The sequence below is a fragment of the Bos indicus x Bos taurus genome, chromosome 21 (assembly GCF_003369695.1).
Source record: "Bos indicus x Bos taurus breed Angus x Brahman F1 hybrid chromosome 21, Bos_hybrid_MaternalHap_v2.0, whole genome shotgun sequence".
NCBI classification, from domain to species: Eukaryota; Metazoa; Chordata; class Mammalia; order Artiodactyla; family Bovidae; genus Bos; species Bos indicus x Bos taurus.
In genome coordinates, this window is record NC_040096.1 from 2,207,345 (window position 1) to 2,228,814 (window position 21,470).

At 45.0% G+C, this 21,470-nt stretch overlaps 1 long non-coding RNA gene and 6 other non-coding genes across 10 annotated transcripts in view; all 7 read left to right on the plus strand.

Moving 5' to 3' along the window:
• The first annotated feature begins 508 nt into the window (after positions 1–508).
• LOC113880123 lies at positions 509–553 on the plus strand. Its single transcript, XR_003507598.1, has one exon. It is a non-coding gene; the product is annotated as a small nucleolar RNA SNORD115 (small nucleolar RNA).
• A 1,444-nt stretch (positions 554–1,997) lies between these two features.
• Positions 1,998–21,470, plus strand: part of LOC113879504 — a 139,920-nt gene continuing 120,447 nt past the window's right edge. For all 4 annotated transcript variants that reach the window (XR_003507342.1, XR_003507343.1, XR_003507341.1 and 1 more), the window contains exons 1-4: positions 1,998–4,226; positions 6,192–6,331; positions 6,703–6,747; positions 10,802–10,941. This is a non-coding gene — a long non-coding RNA (uncharacterized LOC113879504). The remainder of the gene's footprint in view (positions 4,227–6,191; positions 6,332–6,702; positions 6,748–10,801; positions 10,942–21,470) is intronic.
• On the plus strand, positions 4,282–4,362 carry LOC113880119. The gene has a single exon (XR_003507595.1). It is a non-coding gene; the product is annotated as a small nucleolar RNA SNORD115 (small nucleolar RNA).
• Positions 6,387–6,466, plus strand: LOC113880117. The gene has a single exon (XR_003507593.1). It is a non-coding gene; the product is annotated as a small nucleolar RNA SNORD115 (small nucleolar RNA).
• Positions 8,939–9,017, plus strand: LOC113880118. The gene has a single exon (XR_003507594.1). It is a non-coding gene; the product is annotated as a small nucleolar RNA SNORD115 (small nucleolar RNA).
• LOC113880120 lies at positions 10,997–11,076 on the plus strand. Its single transcript, XR_003507596.1, has one exon. It is a non-coding gene; the product is annotated as a small nucleolar RNA SNORD115 (small nucleolar RNA).
• Positions 13,103–13,183, plus strand: LOC113880122. The gene has a single exon (XR_003507597.1). It is a non-coding gene; the product is annotated as a small nucleolar RNA SNORD115 (small nucleolar RNA).

Sequence of the window (21,470 nt, forward strand, 5' to 3'; positions counted from 1 at the left end):
ATCAAAATTACAAATGCATGTATATTTAATTTATAATCAAAAGACACATGTGGCTTCAAAATATTTGAAAAAGTTTGTATGCAATAAAAAAACAGGTATCAATATAAATCATAACTGATAAAAGCTCATCAATGAAATGATCTAATATATTATAATTAAACATGAAAAAAATGTATGGAAATGTACAAACAGTCCATTTCTGTGGGAAATAATGGGGTTAACAAAACTATAACACTTACTTTTGAAAAAAATATATAATTATCACTAAAAAAGTATATTTTCAACTATGACAATCCTAAAATTGAGAAAATAACAAGGAAAAAGCAACTATGCTTAGTGAAAAAAATTCCTAAAAATATTTATAATGAATATCAAAAATATAGAGTTAATATTCATAAAATATTAATGTTAACATTTTATAATAAGCATGTTGAAGAAAGAAGAAGACAATACATGAAAATCAAAAAAATGCCTGAAAATAAAACATATTAACTCCTATTAACTCTCCTGTTGAAGAGAGATGATGACCTAAAAATCATGTTCAATAGGATTACACTGAGGCCCAATGTAGGTGGCAGTCCAGGGGCAAGAGGTCGAGCATGATTCTTCCCTTTCAGAGCCCTGGGATTTGGGTGTGGAGGCACCCGATCCCTCAAGGAAAGCCCTTGAGACTCCACTTTTTCTAGGGGCTTCCACATGGCCAAGGTGTGGTCCCGCCTTCAGGTTTCTTTCCTGATCACTGCTTCCACCAACCACCCAGAGACCATAGATGGGGCCTTTCCTTAACTCCTTCAAATTGTGCCTTTCCGTCAGATATTCTGGTGAGAGTCTCGCCAGAGACTAAATGAATACTTTTCAAAATTCATCAGAAACATTTTTAGAGGTATTTTTACTAAGTATAGTTGTTTTTCCCTGTTTTTTTTTTTTTTTCTTCTTTTTTTTTAAATTTTATTTTATTTTTAAACTTTACAATATTGTATTGGTTTTGCCAATTTAGGATTGTCATAGTTGTATGTTTTTTTTTTTTTTTAAGTCTTGTTAAATACATGTTTTGTGTGTGATCATTATATACTCATTCAAAACATTGACATGAATCAACCATGGGTGTACATGTGTCCCCCGTCCTGAACCCCACTCCCACCTCCCTCCCCAGTCCCATCCCTCAGGGTCCTCCCATGCACCAGCCCTGAGCACCCTGTCTCATGCATCAAACCTGGACTGGTGATCTATTTCACATATGATAATATACATGTTTCAATGCTGTTCTCTCAAATCATCCCACCCTTGCCTTCTCCCACAGAGTCCAAAAGTCTGTTCTTTATCTCTGTGTCTCTTTTGCTGTCTCGCATATAGGGTCATTGTTCCCATCTTTCTAAATTCCATATATATGCATTAGTATACTGTATTGGTGTTTTTCTTTCTGACTTACTTCACTCTGTATAATAGGCTCCAGTTTCATCCACCTCATTAGAACTGATTCAAATGCATTCTTTTCAATAGCCGAATAATAATATTCCATTGTGTATATGTACCACAGCTTTCTTATCCATTCATCTGCTGATAGACATCTAGGTTTTTTCCATGTCCTAGCTATTGTAAACAGTGCTGCAATGAACATTGGAATACACGTGTCTCTTTCAATTCTGGTTTCCTCAGTGTGTATGCCCAGCAGTAGGATTGCTGGGTTGTATGACAGTTCTAGTTCCAGTTTTTTAAGGAGGCACCACACTGTTCTCCATAGTGGCTGTACTAGTTTTCATTCCCACCAACATTATAAGAGGGTTCCCTTTTCTCCACACCCTCTCCAGCATTTATTGTTTGTAGACTTTTTGGAAGCAGCTATTATTAGAGCTTCCCTGATAGCTCAGTTGGTAAAGAATCCACCTGCAATGCAGGAGACCCCTGTTTGATTCCTGGGTCAGGAAGATCCCCTGGAGAAGGAAATGGCAACCCACTCCAGTATTCCTGCCTGGAAAATCCCATAGATGAAGCAGAGTGGTGGGCTACAGTCCATAGAGTCACAAAGAGTCAGGAATGACTGAATGACTTCACTTTCACTTTCATTCTGACCAAAAATGGCCCGGATCTTGCCATTCTGACTTGAATGATTTGAGGTCAGTGGTTCTCTTTAGTTCTGGACACCAGACACAGAGGATGTTGGACTATGGGGGAAGCCCACCTCAATGCAGTCCAGAAGGGGGAGTCCTTTCAAGAACCTCAGTCTTCAGAAAGGAAGGAATCTGGCTGCCACACCATCTTGCTAGGCTCCAAGCCCTTGGCCCTGAAAAGCCTTTCCTGAGACCTGAATTCTAGTCAGATAATACATGGAGGCAATGTCTCCTTCCCTGCACCCTGGGGAACATTCACACATACATGTCTCTATACACCTCCACATAGCACACACTGAGCTACTGAGGGGACAATCACCTGGTATGTGCTTTTCAGTCTCCCAAGAACCATTGATAGGAAAATATCATGCCCCTGGCCTGGCGACAGTGAGAGGCAGGCAGAAACCTGTCAACCAGATTTTGGCAGGTAGATGTTACTGGCTGTTGGGAGAGCTGAAGTGCAGCACCTGAGTTTCCATGGGGCCTGGCCAGGTCACTTTCAGGCATGCCAGAGTCTGGGTGACACAAGTGGTTCCTGATGGGCTGTTTGATGGGCTTTGCTTTGATCGCCCACTGGAGCCCCTTGTTTCTCCTGGGACATTCTTCCTCTCCAGGAGCCACAGTCTTCAACTAAAGCAGCCCCAGAGGAGAAACCCCTTCCAAGCACTCCTTCCTAGAAAGAAAGTTGAGAGCCCATAGGAGCCCTGGTATCATGTCCATAGTGAGGCCCTGATTGCCTGAAGTAGAGGGGTGGCCCCATGATGTGGGCCAAGCAGGGAGCATTGCATTGCTTTGTCTGGGGGCCTTGCGCAGGCATGGGAACAGACACCCCACCAGTTGACAATCGCTATTGTCCCTGGTATGAACACTCCCATGCAGGGTGTTCGCTGTTGGCTGTTAAGAGAGCTGAAGGGCAACCTCTGAGATTCCATGGGGTTAGGCCAGGTCACTTTTGGGCATGGCAGCGTCTCTGTAAAGCCAGTTATTCCTGATGGGCCCTTTGCTGAGTTTTGTTTCATTTGTACTCAGGCACCATGCACCTCCGGGGGCCACAGCCTTTAACAATAACACCTCCAGAGGAGAAACCCCTTTTGAGCTTACTTCCTAGTGAGGCTGTTGAGAGCTCTTTGAATCCCATATTAACTCCATCACAGGGCACTGTTCACCTGAAGTATAGGGGTGGTCCCTTGGCATGGGCTGAGCAAGGAGTAGTTGCCTTCTTGTTGTTTGGAGGCTTTCAGCAGGCCATGGAGGGGATGCCCCAGCAGCAATGATGGCCCTTGTTTCCAGCTTGAATGTTCCCTTGCAGGGCATTGCCAGATTGACTCGTGATGAGCCCATGAGCCCAGCCACAGATACCTGCTTCCTCGAGCATCCATTCTGTGGAACTTCTTGTCCTCTTTTTTTGTGTGATTGCGTCAAGTGGCCAAACTTCATGCCACCTCAGCCACCCCCTTGCTAGCACAGACCCAGACTGAGCTTGGAGGAGCATCTCCATTCCCCAAGACATGTCCATGGAATCTTGGCAGCTGAGAGGTCCTCGTGACCCTCTCAGAGCCTATGAGGCTCTGTCTTCTCTCGGGACTCTTTCTTGGAGTCACCATTCCTATCTCCCTGGATGTATTGTTATTCATATATTCACTCAAACATTGATCCACTCGTCCACTTGTTTCTTCATGTTTGTCAGTATGTAGGGTGGGAGGCAAAGATGGAGAACAGTGAGGATGTAGGGAGGTAGCAAACCAAAGAGGACGGGAGGTTGGAACTTAGAGAGGTAAGGAGGAAGGTAGATGAGCATTTCAGCCAGGGGTTTGTGTCTCTGCATATAGGTGCATTTTGTTGCTTTCTTGTATTCCTGGACTTATTGCTCTAGGTATGTCTTGTAGCAACATTTGCTACATCAAAGTGTAGCACACATGACCACCAAAGCCTACAGGGACAGACTAGGCTGTCTCACAGGAGTCTTTCTGCTCTCTAGACAGACAACATCTGCAAAGGAAGGATTATCTGAGTGCAGCCTGCTGCTCCTGGTGCAACTGATGTCAGCCTTGGTGCTGCAGCTGGGTAGACGGAAACTCAAGTCCTTTACAGCTTCCTTATTTCCAGAAAGCTTTGGAGGTAAGACTACTTAGATTCCTGTGCATAGATGCACTTCATGGGGCATGCCTCACTTGGGTTGAAGAGAAGAATTCATATGGTTCTGAAGAGAGATGATCACCTAAAAATCATGTTCGATAGAAGTATGCTGAGGCCCATTGGAGATTGCAGCCCAGAAGCTAGAGGTCAGGGACCTTTCTTTTTTCTCTGAAACCCTGGGATTTAGGTGTGGAGGCACCCTACCCCTTGAGGAAAGCCCTTGAGTCTCTACAGTATCTAGGGGCTTCCACAGGGTGAAGGCCTGATCCTGCCTTTAGTGATCCCAATTTCCACAGGCCACCAGGAGGCCATTAGGTGGGGCCTTTCTATAGTTCCTTCTCTTCAAATTGTTTCTTTTAGGCAGATGTTCTATAGACATTCTTGCCACATGCTAAATAACTTGAGGTGAGTGGCTCTCTTTGGTCCTGCACATGGGCCACAGAGAGAGGTGGACCATGGGGGAGGCACCCCTTTAGGCAATCCAGAGGTGGGAATCCTTTTGGGAACCTCAGTCATCACCACGGTGGAATTTATGCTGCAGTGGCATTTCCAGGGTCTAGGAACTCAGGTACTAAAAAGCCTTTCATTAAACCTAAATTCTAATTAGATTAGACATGGAGGCAATGTTTGCATCCCTGGCCAACTGAAGTCATCCACACAAAGGTCTTTGCACACCTCCATGCAGAGCATGCTGATTGACTGAGAGAATGGTCAGCTATGGTGTGCTCTTTTCAGTCTCCCAAGAACCATCAGCAGAGAAAGATGGTGCCCCAGGACCGGTAATGGTGAGTGGCAGGCAGAAACCAACCTGCCGGGTCTTGGCAGATAGACCCTGCTGGCAATTGAGAGAGCTGAAGGTTAGCCCATGAGCTTCCATGGGGCATGGCCAGGTCACTTTCAGGCATGGTAAGTTCTTGATGTGGCCACTTGTTCCTAATGGGCCCTATGATGGGTTTTGTTTCATTCATTCAGTTGCCCGGGCCCCTTGTGTTTCATGTGGCATTCTTCCTGTCTAGGGGCCATGGCCACCAATGATAGCACCTTCCAGAGGAGAAGTTCCTATGATGCTTACTTTCACAGTAAGGTTGTTGAGAACCTTTCAGGGTCACAGTATCACCTCCATCGAGAGGCACCATTTGCCCAAAGTAGAGGGTCAGTCCCATGATCTGGACTGAGCAAGGACTAGATGCATTGCTGCTCTCTGTGGGCCTTGGGCAAGCCCATGGGAGGGGGTGCTGAACCAGCCAGCAATGGTTCCTGTCCCCATCCTGAAGTTTCCCATGCAGGGCACTGTTGTGTTAACTGGTGCTGGGCCCTCAGGTCCCGTCTCCAAATATCTGCATCCTCGACCACCTCTACTGAGGGATTTCATGGCCTTGTTTTCTGCATGTTTGCAGTAAATGGCCAGCCCCATGTCCCCTCTGCGATCCCTTGCTTGCAAAGACCTGGTTCAAGCATGGAGGAAGTCTCCATTCCCAAAACAGATCCATAGACTCTTGGAGGTTGAGAGGCCTTTGTGCCAGGCCTCTGATAGGTAGAAAGTCCATGAGGCTCTGCTTTCTCTTGGAACTCCTTTTTGAATTGCCATTTCTGGCTGCTTGTACATGTTATTCTTATATTCAGTCATGCCTTGACCACTTGTCCACTCATTTCCTCACATTTGGCAGTAAGTATGGTGGGAAGGAAGGAGTGTTTGAAAAAAGTAAAGAGGTAAGGAACTAGAGAGATAGGGACCTAGTACGGAGGAAGGTTGGTAGTAGTTATCCATTTCAGCCAGGGATTTTTGTCTCTGCATATAGGTGTATTTAGTTGCTTTCTAGTGTTCCTGGATGTGTCTCTGTAGTTATGTCTTGCAGCATCATTCACTGCATGAAGGTGCAGCATGCGTGACCACCAAAGCCTGCAAGGATGGAGTAGGTATTCTCATAGCTGTTGTTCTCCTTCTAGACAGACAACACCCCAGAGGAAGGAAGATCTGAGCGTGGCCTGCTGCCCCTAGGGCAATCGATATCAGCCTTGATCCAGCCTTTGGTGTGGACAGAAACTCACATCCTCTGGGGCATCCTCCTTTCCAGAAAGCATCAGAAGTAAGCCTACTCAGGTGCCTGTGCATGCATGCAATGCGTAGGGCATGCCTCATTTGGGCTGATGATGAGAACTCATATGGTCCTGAAGAGAGATGGTGATCTAAAGTCATGCTCAATAGGACTATGGTGAGGCTCAATGGAAGTGACATTACAGGGCCCAGAGGTTGTGGTTTCTTCTGTCCTTTCTGGAGCCCTGGGATTTGAGTGTGGAGGCACCCTATCCCTGAGTCTCTACAGTGCCCAGGAGCTTCCATGTGACCAAAGCCTGTCCTGCCTTTGGCTTTCTTTCCTGATCCCTGCTTCCACCACCCACCCAGAGGACATAGCCAGGACCTTTCTTTAGCTACTTCTCTTCAAATTGTGTCTTTCAGTCAGACATTCTGGAGAAGGCCTCACTGTAACCTGAACAATTCAAGGTGAGTGACTCTTTGGTCCTTAACATGGGCCCCGGAGGACACTGGGCTATGGAGTAGGCCCACCTCAAGGCAGTCAAGCGTGGGGAGTTGTTTGTGGTCCACAGTCCTCTCAAAGGGGAACTTCTGCTGCAGTGCCTTCAAGACCATCTATGATCTCGGAGACTGAAATGCTGTCTATTGGTCCTACATTCTAATCAGATTGATCATGGAGGCAGTGTTTGTTTCCTGGCTCCCTGAGGAATATCCACACACAGGTCTCTGCACACTTTCACACAGAGCTTGCTGAATGACTAAGGGGATGGTCACCTGTTTGTGTGCTTCACAGTCTCTAAAGAACAAGCAGATAGAGAAAGATTATGCCCTAGACCTGGCAATGGTGAGAGGCAGGAACCTGTCCAGTGGGTCTTGGAAGTTAGATGGTGCTGGCTGTTAAGAGAGATAAAGAGTAGCCCCTGAGATTCCATGGGATGTGGCTAATTAACTTACAGGCATGCCAGGGTCTTGGTGAGACCACTTGTTCCTGATGAGCCCTTTGATGGGTTTTTCATTTTTCCACTTGGGCCCCAGGCATATCTTGAAGCGTTCTCCCTCTCTGGGGGGCATGGCCTTCAGTGATCACACCCCCAGAGAAGAAACCTTTTTGGAGCTTAACTTTCTAGTAAGGCTGTTGCAAGTCCTTCAGAGCCCTGGTAGCATCTCCATTATGAGGCTATATTTGCCTGGAGTAGAACAATGGCCTCAAGATGTGGGTCAATCCAGGAAAAGTTGTGTTGGTTTTGTTTGGGGCCTTCAGCAGGCCGTGGGAGAGGACACACACCAGGTGATGAGGCCTCCTGTTCCCAGCCTGAATGTTCCCATGCAAGGCATTGACAGGTTGACTGGTCCTGAGCCTTTGTGCCCTGTCACCAGATACCTGCTTCCTCAAGAATCCATGCTGTGGGACTCTGTGGACTCATTTTCTGTGTGTTGGCTGCAAGTGGCCTAGCCCCGTGTCTTCAATTCCACCCCTTGCTTGCACAGACCAAGATCGATCTGAGAGGTACATCTCTGTTTTCCAGAACACATCTATAGAATTTTAGTGACTGAGAGGCCCTTGTGCTGGGCCTTCTTCTGGGTATAGAGCCCACGAGGCTCTCCCTTCTCTTGGGGCACCTTTGTGGAGTTGCCATTTTTCCCTCTCTGGACACATTACTTAAGTATTCACTCAAGCACTGATATGCTAGTCACTTGTTTCCTCAGGTTTGGCAGTAGGTTGGTTGGGAGGTAAGGATGGATGAAGAAAAGTAAAGAGGTAGATAACTAGAGATAGGGGACATAGAAAGCTGGAGAGGTAGCAAGGAAGGTCAGTGGTAGTATATTTTACCCAGGGGTTTGCGTCACTTTGTATAGATAGATGAATTTTGTTGCTTTCTTGGGTTCTTGGATTTATCACTCTAGATAGGTCTTGTAGCATCATTCACTGCATGAAGATATAGCATCAGATCAGATCATTCGCTCAGTCGTGTCCGACTCTTTGCGACCCCATGAATCACAGCATGCCAGGCCTCGCTGTCCATCACCAACTCCCGGAGTTCACCCAGACTCACGTCCATCAAGTCAGTGATGCCAACCAGCCATCTCATCCTCTGTGGTCCCCTTCTCCTCTTGCCCCCAATCCCTCCCAGCATCAGAGTCTTTTCCAATGAGTCAACTCTTCGCATGAGGTGGCCAAAGTACTGGAGTTTCAGCTTTAGCATCATTCCTTCCAAAGAAATGCCAGGGCTGATCTTCAGAATGGACTGGTTGGATCTCCTTGCAGTCCAAGGGACTCTCAAGAGTCTTCTCCAACACCACAGTTCAAAAGTATCAATTCTTCAGTGCTCAGCCTTCTTCACAGTCCAACTCTCACATCCATACATGACCACAGGAAAAACCATAGCCTTGACTAGACGAACATGACTACCAAAGCCTACAGGGCCAAACTAGATGTCAGCACAGCTGTTGTGCTTCTCTATAGACAGACAATGCCCCAAAGGAAGGAAGATCTGACTCATAACTGTTGCCTCCAGGGCCATCGATGTCAGCCTTGGTGCAGCACCTGGGGTAGACAGAAACTCACATGCTTTGGGGCTTCATCATTTCCAGAATGCACTGAAGGCAAGCCTACTCAGACTCTTGGTATAGATGCAATGTGTGGAGCATGCTTTTTTTTGGCTTAATGATGAGAAGTCATATGGTCCTAAAGAGAGAAAATGACATAAAAATTATGCTCAATAGGATTGTGCTGAGCTGAATGGAAGTGGCAGTCCAAGGGCAAAAGGTCCTGTCGTTCTGTCCCTTTTGGAGCATTAGAATTTGGGTGTGGAGGCAACTGATCCCACAAGGAGAGCCCCTGTGTCTCTACCTTGTGTAGGGTCTTTTACATAGGCTAATTCCTAGTCCTGCCTTTGACTTTCTTTGCTGATCCCTACTTCCACCACCTACCTGGAGGCCATAGGCAAGGCCTTTCCTTAGGTCCTTCTCTTTGCATCTTGTCTTTCAGTAAGACATTCTGGTGAGGGTCTCACTACAACCTGGATGATTCAAAGTGAATGGTTCCCTTTTTTCCTGGACATGAGCACCAGAGGATGAAGAGCTATGAGGGAGGCACACCCCAAGGCAGTCCAAAGGGAGGAGTCCTTGTGGGAACCTCAGTCATCACAAAGGGTGAACGTATTCTACAATGCCATCTAGACAGGCTAGGATCTTGGACATTAAAAGGCCTTTCGTTAAATCTGAATTCTAGTCAGACTGGACATCAAGACAGTGTTAGCTTCCCTGGTTCCCTGGGGAACATCCACACAAATGTCTCTGGAAACTTCCATGCAGAGCACATTGGTCACCTGAGGGGATGGTCACCTATGGTGTGTGCTTTCCAGTCTCCCAAGAATGGTTGGGAGGGAAGGATTGTGCCCCAAGCCTGGCAATGGTGATAAGCAGGTAGTAACTGGTCCACTGGGTCTTGGCAAGCAGACGCTGTTGCTGTTGAGAGAGCTGAAGGGCAGCCCCATGGGGCTTGGCCAGATCACTTTCAGGCATAGTGAGTTTTCAGTGTGGCCATTTGTTCCTGATGGGCCCCTTGATGTGTTTGTTTTGTTCACCCACTTGGGCACCTTGCATCTCCTGGGGTGATCTTCCACTCTGGGGTCACAGCCTTCAATGATTGTACCCCCCAGAAGAGAAACCCCTTCCAAGTATACCTTTTTGGTAAGCCACTGTATCAGCCCCAGCATGAGGCCCCACTTGCCTGAAGGAGAGCTGTGACACCGTCACAAGGGTCAAGCGAGCAGTAATTGCATTGGTGTTGTTTGGGGCCTTTGGTGGGACACAGGAGGGGACGCTGCTCCAGGCAACAGTGGCTCCTGCTCCAGCCTGAACATTCCTATGTAGGGTGTTGCCAGGTTGACTAGTGCTGGGTCTGTGTGCCCTGTCACCAGATAGCTGTTTCCTTCAGAATCAATTCCATGGGACATCATGGCCTCATTCTCTGTGTGTTGGCAGCAAGTGACCAGACACAATGTCCCCTCAGCCACCCCTTGCTTGAACAGGCAAGAATTGAGCTTAGAGGAATGTCTCCATTCCACAAGACACATCTGTAGAATCTTGGCAGCCAAGAGGTTCTGTCAGGTGGAGAACCCACGGGGGTCTGCCTTCTCTCTCAATTCCTTTATGGAATTACCATTTCTTCCCTCCTAGTCATGCTATTCATGTACTCACTCATGCACTTACCCACTCATTCACTCATTCCCTAATGTTTGGCCGTAGGTAGGGTGGGAGGGAAGGATGAATAAAAGTAAGGAGGTGGGGAGGTAGAGAACTAGAGAGGTAGGGAGGAAGACGGGTGGCAGTCATGCATTTCAGCCAGGGGTTTGTGTCTCTGTCTGTAAGTTCATTTTGTCACTTTCTTGGGATCCTGTATGTCTTGTTCTAGGTATGTCTTGTAGCATTATTCACTGCATGAAGATGTAGCACATGTGACCATCGAAGCCTACAAGAAATAACAAGGAGTTCTCACAGGTATCTTTTTGCTCTATAGACAGACAACGTCCCCAGAGGAAGGAAGATCTGAGTGTGGCTTGCTGCTCCTGGGGAATAAATGTCAGCCTTGGTGCAGCACCTGGGGTAGCCAAAAACTCACAATCTTTGGGACATACTCATTTCCAGAAAGCTTCAGAGGTAAGCCTACTCAGGTGCCTGTGCCTGAATGTGATATGAGGGAAGTGCCTCAGTTGTATCAATGTTTAGAATTTATATGGCCTGAAGAAAGATGATGACCTAAAAATCATTCTCAAAAAGATTATGCAGAGACCCAATGGACATGTCCGTGCAGAAGCAGGAGGTCTCTCTGTACCTTCTGGAGCCCTGGGATTTGGCTGTGGAGGCACCCTATCCCACAGAGAGTGTACTTAAATACTCTCTACAGTGACTAGGGGCTTCCATGTGGCCAAGGACTGGCCCTGCCTTTGGCTTTCTTTCCTAATCCTTGCTTTCACCACTCACCTGAAGGACATACACTGGCCCTTTCCTTAGCACCTTCTTTTTGAATTGTGTCTTTCAGTCAGACATTCTGGCAAGGATCTTGCCACGGCCTGAATGATTCAAGGTTAATGGCTCTCTTTTGTCCTTAACACACGCCCCAGAGGAAGACGGACTGTGGGGGAGGTGAGCGTCAAGGCAGTCAAGAGAGGGGTGTCCTTGCAGGAACCTCAGTTCTCACAAAAGGGGAGCTATTGCTGTGGCACCATTACAACAGGCTAGGAACTAGGGCACTGAAAAGCCTTTCGTTAAACCTGAATTCTTGTCATATTGTACACAGAGGCAATGTTTGCTTCCCTTGCCCCCTGGGGAACATCGATCCACACATAGGTCTCTGCACATCTTTGTCCAGAGCACACTGATCTACTGAGAGGATGGTCACCTATGGTGTGTCCTTTTCAGTTTCCCGATAATTTTTTGTAGGGAAGGATCCTGCCTCAGGCCTGAAAACAGGGAGAGGCAGGCATGAACCTGTCTAGGCACGTGGACACTGCTGGCTGTTGAGAAAGCTGAAGGGTAGCCCCTGAGATTCCATGGTGCTTGGCCAGATCATTTTCAGGCATGACAAGCTCTCATGAGACCAGTTGTTCTGATAGGCCTTTTAACATGTTTTGTCCTGTTTGTCCACTCAGTCCCCTTGAATCTCCTGCAGCGTTCTTCCTCTCTGGGGGCCACAGCCTTCAATGATAGCAACCCCAGAAGAGAAACCCTTCCAAATTTACCTTCTTAGTAAGGCTGCTGAGAGCCCTTCAGAGCCCCGGTATCATGTTCATTGTGAGGCCCCATTGGCCTGAAGTAGAGGAGTGGCTTCATGATGTGAACCAAACAGGGAGTGGTTGCACTGTTGTTGTTGCAAGGGCTTTGGCAAGCCATTGGAGGTGAGGCTACACCAGATGACAATGTCTCCTGTCCCCAGCCTGAATGCTCCTGTGCAGGGCATTGCCAGGTTGACTGGTGCTGAGCCCACGCACCCCAAATCCAGATATCTGCTTCCTTGAGCATCATTTCATGCTTGTTGCTTCATTTTTCTGTATGTTGGTGGCAAGTGGCCAAGCTCCATGTCTTTTTGCCCACTCCTTGCTCACAAAGGCCAGATTAGAACTCAGAGGAACATCTTGTCCTCCAAGATACAACCATAGAATCTTGGTAACCAAGAGGCCCTCTTGCCGGACCTTCTGCCAGGTGGAGAGCCCATGAAGCTCTGCTTTCTCTCAGTACTCCTTTATTGATTCACCATTTCTTCCTCCCTGGATCAGTTATTCATCTACTCCCTCATGAACTGATCCACTCATTCACTCTTTCCCTCACATTTGGCAGTAGGTAAGATGGGTGAAAGGATGTAAGGGAGAAAAGTAAGGAGGTAGGGAGGTAGGGAGCTAGAAAAGTAGGGAGATAGGAAGCTGGAGAGGTAGCGAGGAAGGTTGGTGGTAGGTATGCATTTCAGTCAGGGATTTGTGTATAAATGAATTTTGTCACTTTCTCTTGATCCTGGATATGTCACTGTAGGTGTGTCTTGTAGCATATTTATTGCATGAAGGTGTAAACCATGTGACCACCAAATCCTTCATGGACAGACTAAGTGTTCTCACACCAGTCATGCTTCTCTCTAGACAGACAATGCCAGAGAGGAAGGAAGATCTGAGTGTGGCCTGCTGCCCCCAGGCCAGTCGATGTGTCTTGGTCTAGAATCTGGGGTAGGCAGACTCTCGTCCCGTGGGGCATACTCATTTCCAGAAAGCATCAGAGATAAGCTAACTCAAGTCCCTGTGCGTAGATGCAATGAGTGGGAAGTGCATTGTTTGGCATGATGAATTGAATGCATATAGTCCTGAAGAGAGATGATGACCCAAAAGTCATGCTCAGTACAATTACACTGAGGCCCAATGGACACGGCAGTCCAGGGGCAGGATGTCAGGGATCTTTCTGTTCCTTCTGGAGCCCTGGGATTTGACTGCAGAGGTACCTTATCCCTCAAAGAAAGCCCTTATGTCTCTACAGTGCCTAAGGGCTTCCATGTGGCCAAGGCCTGGTCCTGCCTTTGGTTTTCTTTCCTGTTCCCTACCTCCAGAGTTTTGCCGAGAGAATGCACTGGTCATAGCAAACATCCTCTTCCAACAACACAAGAGAAGGCTCTACACATGGACATCACCCGGGTGTCCAACACCAAAATCAGATTGAATATTCTTTGCAGCCAAAGATGGAGAAGCTCTATACAGTCAGCAAAAACAAGACTGGGAGCTGACTGTGGCTCAGATCATGAACTCCTTATTGCCAAATTCATACTTAAATTGAAGAAAGTAGGGAAAACCACTTGACCATTCAGCTATGACCTAAATAAAATTCCTATGATTTTTCAGTGAAAGTGAGAAATAGATTTAAGGGACTAGATCTGATAGACAGAGTGCCTGAACTATGGACAGAGGTTCATGACATTGTACAGGAGACAGGGACCAAGGCCATCCCCAAGGAAAAACAAATGCAAAAAAGCACAATGGCCGTCTGAGGAGGCCTTACAAATAGCTGTGAAAAGAAGAGAAGTGAAAGCAAAGGAGAAAAGGAATATATAAGCATCTGAATGCAGAGTTCCAAAGAATAGCAAGGAGAGATAAGAAAGCCTTCCTCAGTGATCAGTGCAAAGACATAGAAGAAAACAAAAGACTGGGAAAGACTAGAGATCTCTTCAAAAAAATTAGAGATACCAAGGGAACATTTCATGCAAAGATGGACTCAATAAGGACAGAAATGGTAGGAACCTAACAGAAGCAGAAGATATTAAGAAGAGGTGGCAAGAATACACAGAACTGTACAAAAAAGATCTTCATGATCCAGATACCCACGATGGTGTGATCATTCACCTGGAGCCAGACATCCTGGAATGCGAAGTCAAGCGGGCCTTAGGAAGCATCACTATGAACAAAGCTAGTGGACGTGATGGCATTCCAGTTGAGCTATTTCAAATCCTGAAAGATGATGCTGTGGAAGTGCTGCACTCAATATGGCAGCAAATTTGGAAAACTCAGCAGTGGCCACAGGACTGGAAAAGGTCAGTTTTCATTCCAATCCCAAAGAAAGGCAATGCCAAAGAATACTCAAACTACTGCACAGTTGTACTCATCTCACATGATAGCAAAGTAATGCTTAGAATTCTCCAAGCCAGGCTTCAGCAATATATGAACCATAAACTTCCAGATGTTCAAGCTGGATTTAGAAAAGGCAGAGAAACCAGAGATCAAATTGCCAACATCTGCTGGATCATCTAAAAATCAAGAAAGTTCCAGAAAAACATCTATTTCTGCTTTCTTGACTATGCCAAAGCCTTTGACTGTGTGATCACAGTAAACTGTGGAAAATTCTGAAAGTGATGGGAATACCTGACCTGCTTCTTGAGAAATCTGTATGCAGATTTAGTTAAAACTGGACATGGAACAACAGACTGGTTCCAAATAGGAAAAGGAGTACGTCAAGGCTGTATATTGTCACCCTGCTTATTTAACTTATATGCAGAGTACATCATGAGAAACACTGGACTGCATGAAGCAAAAGCTAAAATCAAGACTGCCAGGATAAATATCAATAACCTCAAAAATGCAGATGTCACCACCCTTATGGCAGAAAGAGAAAAAAACTAAAGAACCTCTTGATGAAAGAGGAGACTGAAAAAGTTGGCTTAAAGTTCAATATTCAGAAAACTAAGATCATGGCATCTGATCCCATCACTTTGTGGCAAATAGAAGGGGAAACAGTGAAAACAGTGGCTGGCTTTATTTTTCTGGGCTCCAAAATCACCGCAGATGGTGACTGCAGCCATGAAATTAAAAGATGCTTGCTCCTTGGAGGGAAAGTTATAACCAAACTAGACAGCATATTAAAAAGCAGAGACATTACTTTGCCAAAAAAGTTCCATCTAGTCGAGGCTATGGTTTTTCCAGTGGTCATGTATGGATGTGAGGGTTGGACTATAAAGAAAGCTGATCACTGAAGAATTGATGGTTTTGAACTGTGGTGTTGGAGAAGACTCTTGAGAGTCCCTTGGACTGCAAGGAGATCCAACCAGTCTATCCTAAAGGAGATCAGTCCTGAGTGTTCATTGGAAGGACTGATGTTGAGGCTGAAACTCCAATACTTTGGCCACCTGATAGAAAGAACTAACTCATTTGAAAAGACCCTGATGCTGGGAAATATTGAAGGCAGTTGGAGAAGGGGACGACAGAGGATGAGATGGCTACATGGCATCACCAACTCAATGGACATGAGTTTGAGTAAACTCCGGAAGTAGGTTATGGACAGGGAGGCCTGGCATGCTGCGGTTCATGAGGTTGCAAAGAGTTGGACACAACTGAACAACTGAACGGAATTGAGCCTCCACTGCCCACCCAGAGGATGTTGGCAGGCCTTTATTTGTCTCCTTCTCTCAAATTTTGTCTTTCTATCAGATGTTTTGCCGAGGATCTTGCAATGGCCTGAATGATTTGAGGTGAGTGGCTCTCTTTGGTCCTAGACACAGGCTCCAGAAGTGTTAGACTGCAGAGGAGGCCTTCCTCAAGGCAGTCCAGATGGCCAAGTCTTTTTTGTGATCTCATTCCTCACAAAGTAGGACTTCTTGACTTCTGTCAAGATGGTGGCACCATCTTGATGGGTTAAGATCTTGAACACTGAAGAACCTTTTGTTAGGCTTGAATTCTAGTCATATGGGTCACGGAGGCAATGTTTGCTTCCCTGGTCCCTGAAGAACATCCACACACAGGTTTCTGCATACCTCCATGCAGAGCATGCTGATCCACTGGGGGTCAGTCACCTGTGATGTGTGCTTTGCAGTCTCCCAAGAAGAGGGATCATCCCCAGGCCTGGCAATGTTAAGAGGCTGGCAGGAACCCATCCACCAGATCTTGGCAGGTAGGTGCTGCTTGCTGTCGAAAGATGAAGCACAGTCCCTGGGATACCATAAGACTTGACCAGGTCATGTTCAGGCATGGCAAACAACGGTGAGGCCAGTTGTTTCTGATGGACCCTTTAGTGGGTTTTGCTTCACTGGCCAACTCAGGCCTCTTGTGTCTCCTAGGGCATTTTTCCTCTCTGAGGGCCACAGCTTTTAAAGATGTCTCCTCCTAGAGAAGAAATACCTCTGAGATTACCTTCCTAATAAGGCCTTTGAGAGCCATTTGAAGACCTGGTATCATCTGCAGCATGAGGCCCTGTTTGCCCAAAGTAAGAGGTTGGCCCCATGACATGGACTGAGTAGGGAGTAGTTGCATTACTGTTTGGGGAGTTTTGTCAGGTCACTGGAGAGGACGCTGCAGCACACAATGACGGCCCTTTTGCACAGCCTGAATATTCCCATGCAGGGTATTGCAAGGTTGAGTGGTACTAAGCCCATGGGCCTTTCTCCATATATCTGATTTCTTGGGCATAAATTCATGTGGTCACATAGCCACATTGTGTATTTTTACCAAGGAAAATAGAAGCCTAGTGTCTTGCATAAGCTGGCTTTCAAAGAGGTAGAGGAACCAGAGATCAAATTGCCAGCATTCACTGGATCATCGTGAAAGCAAGGTAGTTTCAGAAAAACATTTATTTCTGCTTCATTGACTTCACTAAAGCCTTTGTGCTGACCACAACAAACTGGAAAATTCTTAAAGATGGGAGTACCAGACCACCTTACCTCTCCCATGAGAAACCTGTATGTGGGTCAAGAAGCAATAATTAGAACCACACATGGAACAATGGACAGGTTCAAATTTGGAAAGGAGTGCAGCAAGGATGTATATCATCACCCTGCTTATTTAACTTATTTGTAGAGTACATCATGTGAAATGCTGACCTGGATGAATCACATATGACATCATGATTTCCAGGATAATTATCAACAACCTCAGATATGCAGATGATAGCACTTTAATGGCAGAAAATAAAGAGAAACTAAAGAGCCTCTTAATGAAGGTGAAAGAGAAAAGTGAAAAAGCTAGCTTGAAAACCAACTTTAAGAAAATCTAAGATTATGGCATCCAGTCCCATCACTGTATGGCAAATAAAAGGAAATAAAGTGGAAGTAATGACAAAGTTTATTTTCTTGGGCTCCAAAATCACTGATGATGGTGACTAAAGACATGAAAGTAAGAAAGGAAAGCTATGACAAACCTAGACAGCATATTAAAAAGCAGAGACATCACTGCCAAGAAAGGTCCATATAGTCAAAGCTGTGGTTTTTCCAGTAGTCATGTATTTACATGAGAGTGGGACTATAAAAAAGGCTAAGTGCAGAAGAATTGGTGCTTTCAAATTGTTGTGCTGAGGAAGAGTCTTCAGAGTCCCTTGGACTTCAAGGAGATGAAACCAATCATAAAGGAAATTGACCTTAAATAGTCATTGGAAGGACTGTTTCTGAAGCTGAAGCTCCAATACTTTGGCCACCTGATGTGAAGAGCCAACTCATTGGAAAAGACCTCAATGATGGGAAAGATTGAAGGCAAAAGGAGAAGAAGGCAGCAGAGGATAAGATAGAAAGATAGCATCACTGACTCAAAGGACATGAATCTGAGCAAACTCTGGGGGATAGTGGAGGACAGAGAAGCCTGCTATGCTACAGTCCATGGGGACTCTGAGAGTCAGACAGGACTAAGAGGCTGAACAGCAACAGCAGCAGTGTCCTGTTTGTCATCTATAGTTTTAACAGACATTGAAGAACCAGTAGGAATTTCTTCTTTCTTTAATCATTCCATGTTGTGTAAATCAACTATTGCATAATTAATGGTGCTTTTGATTGCATTCTATATTTGTTTTTGATATAAAGATATGTCAAATAAATTATTTACCATTAAAATTTTTATTTTTCATCATTGAATATTGTCCATTTTTTGTTCTTCATTACAGACTACTTAGTAAGAAGACTTTTTCGTCATTTTTGACTGTACTTTTACCATCGTATCTTCCTGCATTCAATCTAGCCACTTGTACACTGAAATTTAAACTTTATTCCTGCTAGGTGCTTTCTGGAACTATTATGTATATTTGTGAATATGCATATTTCCTAAATAAATTAGTTATTTGTTGAATGCCTTCTTAATATCTGATCCTAATTGGCAGGAATTTTCCAAATAGTTTAGTGCTCTTCAGTTTTTAGTTTTCAAGCATTTTGATGCCAGTTTTTTGGTACTTTTTATTTTCTTTTTTTCTTTCTGCATGTCTGATTGATAGTCTGCATGTCTGATACCATAGACTGGTATACAAGTCTATGATTTTATGTGAGTGGCAACACCAGTGTAGCATGTGGTGACTCAAATTTCAAATAAAGCATTGGACTAGTGAAAACAGGGCTCTATGAAAGTTTCATTCAATTGGGAAACATGAAGATTATAATGGATTTTCATCTCATAAATGACTGGCATAATTTCCAAGATCCTTTTGAGAAACTTTCATCTATCTTCTGAATTTACTTTAAATGAAACTTCAGAAGTTTTATTATTCTATGGTGAATATTTATTATAACCTAAAAATGTTTAAACAATTCATTTTCATTGTATTTTTTAGGGTGGTTATAGTGTTGTGATATGCTTTAAGCATTCGTGGACTACTCACAATTAAGAGACCTAGGCAACTGTGGCCTCATGTTTGAGATTCATATATATGCTTTGCCTATGATATGTGGTCTTGAATATAATATATGCAAACTGATATATCTTCTAACATTTCTAATATTTGCATTGCTTTACTTCTTTCCTTAGAAAGGAAGTGGGCTTCCCTGGTGGCTCAGATGGTAAAGCGTCTGTCTGCAGTGCAGGAGACCTTGGTTCAATCCCTGGGTTGGGAAGATCCCCTGGAGAAGGAAATGGCCACCCACTCCAGTATTCTTGCCTGGAAAATCCTATGGATGGAGGAGCCTAGTAGGCTACAGTCCATGGGGTCGCAAAGAGTCAGACATGACTGAGTGACTTCACTTTCACTTTAGAAAGGAAGTACATAGTGCAATTAATTATTATTGTTCTTGATATTGCATCCTGATAATACACCTAAGGACTTGCTTGTTTGTGTCCTTGATTGATAAACCTGCAGTCAACAACATAAGCATTTTGGCTATTTTAGAGTAAGAATAATATTCCTTGTGTAGAAATTATAGAATAGTCCACATGAATAGTACATACATGAGAGATGTAGTTCTCAATAATAATAATGAAAAAATGAAATCTCAATTTCCTAAAGCACCTGGTAGATCCCCAGAAATGTTGTAGTAAATGTTCCAGTTTACCCTTGAAAGGTTGTTTTGGTCTACAGGTTACGGTTCTTGCCTCAGGCACGAGAGGTCCCAGGTTCAGATTCGGGACAAGCCCCCAAGATGAAAGGTTGTTGCTGAGCCCTGAAAGATGCCAGGATTCTTGGCCTCCAGAAGAGAGGAAATCAAATGATGAGGCTTGATCACTCAGAGCTTTTGTGTGATAAAGTTTTATTAAAGTGTAAAAGAGATAAAGCTTCTGACATAGACATCAGAAGGGGGCAGAAAGAGTGTCCCCCTGCTATCCTTAGCAGTATGTTACATATCTATCAGCAGGCTGCTAATTAGAGAAAGGAAATGTCTCAAAACTCAGAGTGGCACCCTCATCCACATGAATTTTGAGACAATATTGGCACAAGGTGATTCATCCCAGGTGATAAAACAACTGACATGAATCTTAAAGAAAGGCAGGTTTCCAAGCAAATATATAGTTTCATTAACATAGGGATCACGATAAACTATGGACAATTCTGCAGATGATGAATGCAGCCATGAAATTAAAAGACGCTTACTCCTTGGAAGGAAAGTTATGACCAACCTAGATAGCATATTCAAAAGCAGAGACATTACTTTGTCAACAAAGGTCCGTCTAGTCAAGGCTATGGTTTTTCCTGTGGTCATGTATGGATGTGAGAGTTGGACTGTGAAGAAGGCTGAGCACCGAAGAATTGATGCTTTTGAACTGTGGTGCTGGAGAAGACTCTTGAGAGTCCCTTGGACTGCAAGGAGATCCAACCAGTCCATTCTTAAGGAGATCAGCCCTGGGATTTCTTTGGAGGGAATGATGCTGAAGCTGAAACTCCAGTACTTTGGCCACCTCATGCGAAGAGTTGACTCATTGGAAAAGACTCTGATGCTGGGAGGGATTAGGGGCAGGAGGAGAAGGGGACGACAGAGGATGAGATGGCTGGATGGCATCACTGACTCGATGGACGTGAGTCTGAGTGAACTCCGGGAGTTGGTGATGGACAGGGAGGCCTGGCGTGCTGCGATTCATGGGGTCGCAAAGAGTCGGACACGACTGAGCGACTGAACTGAACTGAACTGAACTGAACATAGATTAGGAGAACAATTGTTTGAGTGAAACTTACTGGTTTGTTGAGCCCTTATCGGTTCTGAGTCTTAAGCTGAACGAATTGACTTGAAGAAAGACAGAGTCTAGGGTTAAAACATAGTTCATTAACATAGCTTAAGAAAAACATTTCCATAAGAAAAACGCATTGGTTAGCTCAAGATTTGACTTTGGAAGTAATGATGCTGAAGCTGAAACTCCAGTACTTTGGCCACCTCTTGTGAAGAGTTGACTCATTGGAAAAGACTCTGATGCTGGGAGGGATTGAGGGGCAGGAGGAGAAGGGGACGACAGAGGATGAGATAGCTGGATGGCATCAGTGACTCGATGGATGTGAGTCTGAGTGAACTCTGGGAGTTGGTGATGGACAGGGAGGCCTGGCCTGCTGCGATTCATGGGGTCGCAGAGTTTGACACAACTGAGCGACTGAACTGAACTAAACTAAGTTCAGGTGGAATCAGGTGTCATCATGGCAGCACAGAATTTTAAGAGAAAACTTTTAATTTTGTACAGAGAAGGGAAAAAAATTGACACTTGTAGTTTGTTTCTTCCTGCCGCTTAAGAGAGAGAGAAAAAATGCCTGACGCTTGCAGCCTATTTCCTCTGTTTGGAGACCCCTAGCCTTCCTGCCTGTTACCCTGTCACCCTGATACCAGGGTTTAAAGGTACTATATCTGGTAAGAATTTTTAGGAAAGAATGATTAAATCTCTGGGTAGTTTTATAGTTCATCATCTTCATCATCAATTAAAAATGGGCAAAAGACATGAATAAATTTTTGCCAAAGAAAACAAATGGAAAGCAGCTTTATCATTTCATTGATGAGTTCTAGAATT